Source organism: Mauremys mutica, chromosome 1 (genome assembly GCF_020497125.1).
Source record: "Mauremys mutica isolate MM-2020 ecotype Southern chromosome 1, ASM2049712v1, whole genome shotgun sequence".
NCBI classification, from domain to species: Eukaryota; Metazoa; Chordata; order Testudines; family Geoemydidae; genus Mauremys; species Mauremys mutica.
In genome coordinates, this window is record NC_059072.1 from 150,447,049 (window position 1) to 150,457,797 (window position 10,749).

Here is a 10,749-nt window from a genome sequence, read left to right on the forward strand (position 1 = left end):
GGATATGCACCGTTTCTCCAAACACAACAGCGGTTTTAAGTACATCTTAACAGTGGTAGACATTCTATCCAAATATGCCTGGACCTTAGGCCTGAAAGACAAGACGAGTGGTGAGGTATCCAAGGCCTTTAAAGCTATTTTCATCGAAGGTCACATGCCACAAAAATTACAAACCCATTGGGGGAAAGAATTTTTAAACAAACCTTTCAGCACATTGCTAAAGCGGCATGGAGTTCACCATTTTGTTACTAAGAATGAACTCAAAGCAGGGGTTGTGGAGCGATTTAATAGAACTTTAAAAACTAGGATGTGGAGATATTTTACAGCCCATAACACCTTTTGCTACATTAATGAGTTACCCGACTTTATAAAGAGTTACAACCAGAGCTTTCACAGAACTATATGTACCAGACCTGCTGATGTTAACCCTTCAAATTCTCTGAAGATATGGGGAAAATGGTTTAAGGAGATGGTTTTAAAATAAAACCGGTTGTTGCCCCTTTTAGAAAAGGCGACCACGTGAGACTATCCTAAAACCAAAGGAGCTTTTGAAAAAGGTTATGAACAGATGTTTACCAATGAGATATTCATAGTGGATGAAGCCTTAACCAGGGCCCAGAGACCTGTATACTGATTAAAAGATTACGAGGGTGAGGCAGTTACTGGATCTTTTTACCTTGAAGAATTACAAAAAGTAAACCACAAATGAGACAGGATTGAAACAGGGCCATCCAGATGATTCAGGGGACCTGGAGCAAAGCAATTTCGGGGCCCCTTCCATAAAAAAATTGCAATACTATACAATACTATATTCTCATGGGGGCCCCTGCAGGGCCCGGCACAAATTGCCCCACTTGCTCCACACCTTCTGCATCTCGGCACAAACCCAGTTTTGAGAAAATTTCTTTACAAGGTGTCACTGGTTCTCAGCATCAGCTAGTGCTAAAAGGCACTCAAGCTCATTAAAAGGGTTGGACAAATATTTTCCGTCATATTTTCTTATGTTCTTATGTTCTTAAACTTTTTCTGGATCGAAAACTAGGGGTTTTTAAAAAGCAGAAAAAAATCATGGACAATGTCTGCTTTTCTTCAAAATTTGTTGTGTTTTTTTTAATTGAAAAGCTGAAATTAGTCTGCCAAAACCTGAAGATGGTTTGGGGTTTCAGAAGTGTGTGGCCAAATATTTGCTGCTTGCTGATTGTTTAAAGAAACAAAAAAAAATCTACTTAAAAAAAATCCAAAACTTTTGAACCACCTAAGCTTGTGTCCAAACACCTGAGCCCATCCAGTCAGAGATTTTTCCAGGTTTCTGATACTCTGCTGGCTTTCTTGACTCATATCTGTCTCCATAACTTTGGGTTCACTTAGGTTAGAACATAAAAACAGCCATACTGGGTCAAACCAAAGGTCTATCCAGCCCAGTATCGTGTCTACCGACAATGGCCAATGCCAAGTGCTCCAGAGGGAGTAAACCTAACAGGTAATGATCAAATGATCTCTCTCCTGCCATCCATCTCCACCCTCTGACAAACAGAGGCTAGGGACACCATTCCTTACCCATCCTGGCTAATAGCCATTAATGGACTTAACCTCCATGCATTTATCTGTTTCCTAGAGACTGGCTCCATGGGGTCCCTCACAAACTGGAGGCGGTTACTGTGGGTTTGTCTTTAGTACAGCTTATGTACATACTCCACGAACTGAGCATTTGAGCTTGTTCCAGAATCTGGGATGAGCCTATGTTGTGAAAACTGAAATGCTCCAAATAGCACATGCATGTGAATGGACACAGGGTGCTAAAATTAAATTAACCCAGGGGCTCTCAAACTGGGGGTCAGGACCCCTCAGGGGGTCACAAGGTTATTACTCGGGGTCGCAAGCTGTCAGCCTCCACCTCAAACCTCGCTTTGCCTCCAGCATTTATAATAGTGTTAAATATATTTAAAAAGTGTTTTTAATTTATGGCGGGAGGTGCACTCAGAGGTTTGCTATGTGAAAGTGGTCACCAGGATAAAAGTTTGAGAACCACTGAATTAACCCCTCTGAAGCCTCAGGTAATGCAGGGGAGGGGGGGTCTCCCTTGGTAGGGTTGGGAAGGCTATTGCTCTTCTCATGTGATCCCTCCCTCAGTGGCTAATTTTAAATGAAGCTACCCTCCCCTGACATGAATCTCCCTATGACACTGAAATTAAATATAGACTATAATTTGGCATTTGAGAAGTGAAAGGGATGGTAGCCCTAATGGAAAAACTAACAGCTTGGCTCTTCTGCAATCCTCAAACTGCTGAATGAGCTTTAGGGTAGGGAAGGCTGTGCCTTCGAAACAGCCTGGCCCTGCCCCCTATCCGACCCCACCCAATTCCTGCCTCCCTGACTGCCCACCCCCATCAGAATCCCCAACCCATCCTGCTCCTTGTCCCCTCACCGTCCCCCAGAGACCCCAGCCCCAACCACCAGTCTGGGACCCCACCCCTGCTCCCTGTCCCCTGAGTGCCCCGATCCCTATCCACCCCCGCGCTGAGTCCTGACAGACCCCCAGAATTCCCACAATCCAACCCCCACAATCCCTGTCCCCTGACTGCCCCCCCAACCTCTGCCCCCTCCCTGTGCCCTGACTGTCCCCGGGACTCCCTGCCCCTTAGCCAAGCCCCCCGGCCCTGGCCCCTTAGCCCCAACTCCCCCCTCACCCGGAGTCTCAGCACATCCAGGAGCATCCCTGAACAGCTGCAGCGTGGCTCTAGTGGGGCCTGAGCCCCTCCCTGCTCAGACCCGCGTGGTGTGGGGGCAGGGCTGCGAGCTCCAGGCCGAGCGGAGGGAGCTGAGCTCAGCCTGGAGCTCACAGCCCCACCCCCTTACCACGTGGCTCTGAGTGGGGAGGAGCTCAGGTGCCCTGCCGGAGCCTCTGTCAAGGGAAGCTCCTGGATGCACTGAGGCTCCGGGAGAGGGTCAGAGGCGGGGTCAGGTCGGGCTGGGGCCGGGGAGGGAGTCTCAGGGTACGTCTACACTACAAGACTATTTCGAATCTACTTAATTCAAATTTGTGGAATCGACCTTATGAAGTCGAATTTGTGTATCCACACTAAATACACTAATTCGACTGTCTGAGTCCACAGTAACGGGGCCAGCGTCGACTTTGGAAGCGGTGCACTGTGGGAAGCTATCCCACAGTTCCCGCAGTCCCCGCTGCCCATTGGAATGCTGGGTAGAGCCCCCAATGCCTGCTGGGGGAAAAAATGTGTCAAGGGTGGTTTTGGGTAACTGTCATCATTGAACCGTCAATCACGCCCTCCCTCCCTCCCTCCCTGAAAGCGCCTGCGGGCAATCTGTTCGTGCACTTTTCTGCTCTGTGACACCGCGGGTGCCACAGCACTTTGAGCACGGATCCCGCTGCAGTTATGGCCGTTGTCAACTCCTCGCACCTTATCGTCCACCTCTTCCACAGTCAGCTGCTGAGAAATAGGGCTACTTTTCAATGGTGCTGCGAGCACTGGTGGACCATGGGGGACGTTTTACCAACATCAACGTCGGGTGGCCAGGCAAAGTTCATGACGTGCTTGTTTTCAGGAACTCTGGTCTGTTTAGACGCCTGCAGGAAGGTAGTTTCTTCCCGGACCACAAAATAAGTCTTGGGGATGTGCAGATGCCTATAGTGATCGTCGGGGACCCAGCCTACCCGCTAATGCCCTGGCTCGTGAAGCTCTTTGCAGGCGCCTTGCACAGTGACAAGGAACTCTTCAAGTACCAGCGAGCAGTGAGCAGCGTGACCTGTGACTGTTCAGTTTCTTTACAGAGAAGCTGAACCTGCCCCTGTTTCTTTACCAAGTTACTGTTGACTAGCATCTGCAGTTACATACCCCGCCCACCCCGCTTCCCCAACTTCCAACACACGTATAAAAATAAAATACATGTTCCACTGTAACTTTACAAAGGTTTCTTTATTGATGACTTTGCGTTACAGGGTTGAAACTGGGACACGGACTGTGCTGGGTAGGGTGTGCGGTGATGTAAAGACCGCCTGTAAACTCGAGGAATGACAGGCTCCTGCTCCCAGAGCGGTCTGCAGTGCCGGACTGGATGTTTCAACAGAGCCTGCCATCCCTCCTTTTTGGGACTCTGTGTGCGTGGGCTATGTGGCCTTTTGGCGGGGGAGGACGGATACAGATTCCTCTGCTGCGTGGCTCTGTGGTCCAGGACAGGGACCGTTGCATGAGATCTGTAACCCCCCTCCCCCGCTACAAGTCACGTACCCCCCTACCCACACAGAACCTACAAACCACCTCCCATACCGACCAGGGTGCATACTGACTGCAGTGTGTGTGTGACCTGCTGCTGATCCTGCCCCCATGTCTGTACCCTGGTAAAGGTGATTGTCCTGTCAAATTACCAACCCCCTTCCCCCCCTTCAAACACAGTCTCCTCTAAAAGAACATGACGGAAAAAGTAATTAACAGAAAAGTATTTTTTATTATCAACTAGACAGCTAGGGGATGAAACTGGGATGGGGGCTTGGGTGAGGCGGGAAGGAAAGGACTTCTCAAAAATTAGGCTATAAGAGCTTTTTGGTACTTGAGCACTCTGCTGGGGTGCAGTGACAGTTTACACGGCCTCTGGCGCCCCTCCTTCTGGTTATTTTGGGTGAGGGGGGTATGGGACTTTGTGGCGGGGGAGGGCGGTTGCAGATACACTGCAGGGGGGCTCTGTCCTCCTGCCTGAGGTCCTGCAGAACATGCACAAGGCACCGGAGCGTGTCCGTTTGCTCCCTCATTAGTCCAAGCAGCGTTTGAGTCGACTGCTTGTCTTCCTCACTCCACCTCTCCTCCTGTTCGCTGTGTGAGCACTGGTACAGAGAGAGGGTCTCCCTCCACTGGCTCTGCTGGTCCGTCTCGTCTCGGGAGCACCCCCTAACTTCAGCGAACATCTCGTCCCCTGTCTTTTTCTTTCGCCACCTAATCTTTGCCAGCCTCTGTGAGGGGGATGCTGTGGCAGGTCTGGAGACAGTCGAAGCTGTGTGATGGGAAAAAGGGAGTGAATTCCTTGCAAAGATAAATTTTGGCGAACAATGAACACAGTGTAGTCTGTCTCTGTGAATTCAGGGTTGAGATCCCAGTGCCTGATGGGGCAAAAACCATTTTCGCGGGTGGTTCTGGGTAAATGTCATCAGTCATCCCTTCCTCCGGGAAAGCTACAGCAGACAATCATTTCAAGACCGTTTTCCCTGGATTGCCCTGGCAGACACCACAGCGTGGAAACCATGGAGCCTATTTTGCCTTTTGTGCCTGTCACCGTATGTGTACTAGATGCCGCTGACAGAGGCGGTCCAGCAGCGCTACACAGCAGCATGCTTTTGCTTTTGCATGATAGCAGAGATGGTTACCAGCCATATTGTACCATCTACCATACCATACATTGGTAATAAGATGGGCATGGTTACCAGTCCTTTTGCACTGCGCCATTTGCTGCTGTCATAAGTGCCCCTGGCTGCTCTTAGCCAGGGGCGCAAAAGCCAAAATTGGGAATGACTCCCTGAGTCAATCCCTCCTTTTTGGTATGTAAACATAGAATCAGTCCTGCCTAGAATATGGGCAAGTGTACTAGAGAACCACTGTATCAGAGAACCAGAGAGCACAGCTGCTCTGTGTCAGATCCTGCATAGATTATGAACTGAATGCTATTCACAGGGGGTGCTCCTGCAACAACCCCACCTGTTCATTCCATTCTTCCCCAGCCTTCCTGGGCTACCATAGCATTGTCCCCCCACTTGTGTGATGAAGTAATAAAGAATGCAGGAATAAGACACAGTGCCTTGTTAGTGAGAAATGAGTGGAAGGCAGCCTCCAGTTGCTATGATAGTCCAGATAGGACATTAAGGAGTGTGGAGGAGAGGAGCCCAGCATCCTGCTGCTAGTCCAGGGGCAATTGAATCTTTTCTTTACACATGAAGGGTGGGGGCTGATGAAGCTCAGCCCCCTGTTGCTATGATGAGGACGGTTACCAGCCATACTGCACCATCTACCAGGAAAAATTAGGGCCAGGCGCCCTTGATCGACCTCACAGATGCTAGTACGCATGGTTACCAGTCCTTTTGCACTGCCCCATGTGCCAATAGGCTGATGATGAGGACGGATACCAGCCATATTGCACCATCAGCCATCCATAGCGTGGGGGGAGTGAGGATGTCGGTGTTCAGTGCTGCACCATCACATCTATCTTCAGCATTCAGTAAAGATATGGTGACATGTAAAAGAGTCAACAGAGGATTGTTTTCCCTTTCACTTCTGGGGGTGGGGGGGGTGCGTAAATTGCCAAGCTATGCCCTGACTCACCGTGGACACTGTGTTTGACCCTAGAAGCATTTGGAGCTCAGCCAAGAATGCAAATGCTTTTCGGAGACAGCAGGAACTGTGGGATACCTTGCGTCCTCAGTCCCCCCTCCCTCCATGAGCGTCCATTTGATTCTTTGGCTTTCCGTTACGCTCGTCACGCAGCAGCGTGCTGAGTCTGTGCTATGCCGTCTGTCCAGAGTTTTTTGAAAAATACTCTGGACCAGGCGTAACATTACAGTAATTCCCCTAATTAGATGCAGGACTCTCCGAGCGAGATCACCCTGAGGACGGTCACTGAAGGAGATAGAGAGCGCATGCTGCATGAAAGCCAGCACAAACCAGGGCCCTATGCAGCTGTGCTCGGGGAGGCAATGCTCCCTGAGTACCTCATGAAAGCCTCGCGCGGAAAAGTGTGCTGCCACGGAGCACCCAATAAGGCAGCTCTCCCCAGGAACCTCCTGCGGAGGCTTTTTGATTACCTCTAGGAGAGCTTCGTGGTGATCTCCCAGGAGGATTTCTGTTCTATCCCCATATATAGAGAGACCTCCTTTTCACATACTTCAGATTCCTGTTATATTAAGAATAAAAGTTTACATGGTTAAAGCACTTACCGAGTGATCCTTCCCCTGATTCAGGGTCCGGGTTAATGGCCGGGGACGGTTGGTAGGGGATCTCCGTGACGGTGATGAAGAGATCCTGGCTGTCGGGGAAACCAGCGTTGTAAGCGCTGTCGCCTGCCTCATCCTCCACAAACCCTTCCTCATCTTCCCCGTCCGCGAACATCGCCGAGGAACTGGCCGTTAACACTGTCCCATCGTCAGAGTCCATGGTCGCTGGTGGGGCAGTGGTGGCAGGCTCCGTAGCCTCCATTTGCCGCTTTGATTTTTTGGTAGCCTTGTCTGGGGTCCTTGATTTTCACGCGGCGCTGCGTGGCATCCTGACTGTATCCTCTGTCTCTCATGGCTTTGGAGACCTTCTCGTAGGTCTTTCCATTCCATTTTTTGGAGCGCAGCTCCGAAAGCACAGACTCCTCGCCCCACACACCGATCAGATCCAAGAGTTCCCGGTCAGTCTATGCTGGGTCCCTCTTTCTATTCAGAGATTACATGAACTCCTCTGCTGGAGACCTCTGCATCGCTGCCAGTGCTGCTGAGCTCGCCCCGATGTCCAACCACGAAATGAGATTCTAACTGTCCAGACAGGAAAAGGAATTCAAATTTTCCCGGGACTTTTCCTGTGTGGCTGGTCAGAGCATCCAAGCTCGGACTGCTGTCCAGAGCGTCAACAGAGTGGTGCAGTGTGGGATAGCTCCCGGAGCTAGTAAGTTCGATTTGCATCCACACCTAGCCTAATTCGAGATAGCCATGTCGAATTTAGCGCTACTCCCCTCGTCGGGGTGGAGTACCGAATTTGAACTAAAGAGCCCTCTAGGTCGAATTAAACGGCTTCCTAGTGTGGACGGTTGAGCGGTTAATTCGAATTAACGCTGCTAAATTCGATTTAAAGTCCTAGTGTAGACCAGGCCTCAGCCATTCTCATGGGGGCCCCTGAAGAGCCTGGGGCCTGGGGAAAATTGCCCCACTTGCCCCTTCCTCCCCTCCAGGCGTCCCTGCATTGAAAATATTCACGTGGAGAAAGGAAAATGGAGTAAAAAGCAACTATTGGTGAAATGGTTGGGGTGGCCTGGTAAGTTTAACAGCTAGGTAGAAGCTCTCAACTCTGTGACATTTAGACATGAACAAAAAAGATTCTTCCTGCAAGGACAGAGAGAGAAAAATGAGCGATGGCGGGTTTTACATTACTTTGCCCAGCAATGCCAGCTCTGCAGTTTTTCCCGAAAACACCAGCTCAAACTTTACAATATGGCTAATTAAGCCCTTGGATCTCCTGGATACCTGGGAGGTGGAGTTAGTGGAAATACAATACCCACACAGCTGGAATACTATCAACGAAGACACCCCTTTCGAAATCACCTTTGGAGATATGATGTGGAATTTCATCCTATGACGACGTTATTACTCGACCATATTCGAATTACTGGCTCATATGAACAGCACCGTGGCTTGTCATCCCGGACAGCCTGAGGTGGTCATGAACTATGACCCTTGGGAGAAAAGTTAGACTTAAAACCACCAATTTTATGTATATGTTTTCTACCGGTGAGGAACTAGCTAACATTCTGGGTTTGGGCCCCAATAGCAGCGTCCAAAAATTCCCCTTCTCGGCAGACATCACCGGGGGTTTAACTCCTTGTATCTGTACATAGCTATCATAGAACATCAGTTTGTGGGGGACTTTTCTGTCCCCCTATTACGCTTGGTCCCTGTCCGAGGAAGGAACAATGACTTTATCACCATCACCTATGATAAACCTCATTACGTCCCTGTCAGTAAACACCACATTGACACCATCACCACTGAAATAAAGACAGATCAGAACAGATGCGTTTCATTTCTCTTCGGCAAGGTGATCTCAAGTTGCATCTGCATCCGCAGAGACAGCGAGGCTTCTAAAAAGCAAAACACTATTATGGCGATCCTAAAAAATTACGGCCACCCCACCATCTACAGGAACTATTACAAAGCCCAGGCTTGATACGCCCTTCCTGGATATCATGGGGCCCCCGTGATGTACAGGGCTGGTGTGGGTGGAATATTTTGTAGCCTCTTTCGAAAAGCCATACCGCTTTTGAGAAGGGGGCTAGAGATTATTAAACCTCACGTAAAAACTGCAGCTCAAAACATAGCTAAAGACATAGTAGGTCATGTCTCCCGCGCTGTTCTGGAGAAGGTGGGGAATACAGCTTCACAGGAAGGATTGGGGCTGATGTACATTAAAAGGAGGAAGAGAAAGAGAAATGCGTCATACCCACAATGCACAGGTCCCCCAAAACCCTTTAAAAGAAGGGCTTTGACACGCAGGGCTGGCCATAAGCGAAAGTCCAAGAGGAAGCCTGGGCAAAAGAGGAGACGTTCTCTGCCTGGTAAGAGAGATATTTTAATCAACATGGCTTTTGTTCACTGCAGGTCTAAAGAATGCACCAAATCCGAACTAGACTTGTTCCAAAAAACACATCCCATCCTTTAAGTACATGTCTGCTAGGAACAGAGCGCGTCTGGGTGACGGCTCTGACTAAGTCGAACATGTTAGAACCATTAACCACAGAGCCTTTGTACACAAAAGCCCCTTTATCGTTCCATGAAGAGACATTTTTATTCTGGCCCAGCTTATTTAGCAAGACTAATGCATTTTTCTTATAATGCTTATTCACGTTATCCAGCACCTCCTGAGCAACAGAGTCTGAGGTCTTTGGTGTTTCTGGGGGTTTGGCAGTCACACTCTGTTCCTGTTCTGGTAGAAACAGACTTATTTTCCCTTTATCCACATCACTCTGCCTCACGTACATTAAGTACCTTTGAAGCACGGTGCTGTAAAGTTTAGCCTTTTCGTATTCGATTAAGTCGGTTCTTTGAAGAACAGACTTTATTTCAGCATCCAGTAAGGGAGTTCAGCCATTCTGATATTTTCCTCTGCTGGAGGGGGAGCCCTTAATTGCTCCAGTTGGTGGCTGGGCACCAGGTACATTTTTTCTGCATACTCCATTATCAATTAGTCAAAAGCCCCATTGTCAGAGGGGTAGCAAAACTTAACAGAGGTCCGATAAACCCCCCAGACTGCTTCACCAGATGTTTCTTTCTTTTAAGTGAAACCCTTTTATTACACACAGTTTTTATCAGTGCGCATCTCTTTTTCAGCACACACACTTGATTTTGTGTCAAAGGTATGTTTCCTTTTAAGGTATTGAGCGCTATTTCTGAGATGGCCGCTACTAAATCGTCAGAGGCCGAAGTATAAACTTCCATTGCTGCGGGACGATTTGCTAAGTAATTTTAAAAGGACCAGGTTTCTCTGCATGCAGTTAGACAGGTTTTCGGTCAGCAACCCCAGCAGTTAAAAAGGGGCCCGCCAATAATTCATCTCTTCTTATACCCGGCGGTTGCTCTTTTCAAAGTATAAACCACTATCCAGCCTGGAGGGAAAAGACTAGTTCTTAGTCGATAAGCTTCTGGTGTGGAAGCATTTAAATCCACCACCAGGTAGCCATAAGGTCTTTTGGTAGCATCCTCAAAAGTTTCTAGAAAGAATTGAGCTTTGCTGGGGTACATTTGCTCAGTGAGCATAGCAATTTGTAATTTATCCCTGGGGTTTTTGAACAGAACCATGTAGTTTGTGTTCAAGTTAATTGTGCGACTCTTTTTTTCCCTGACAAAATACGTTTTGAACTATACACATCATGCTCAGGTTTCTGTGATGCACGTACTTGGTAAAGGCTTTCTTTTGATTTCATCGCTTTCACAAGCAGAGTTCATCAGATCATCAATGATAATCATATTTACTTTATTGGTAGGAAACAAACGGTCATCAT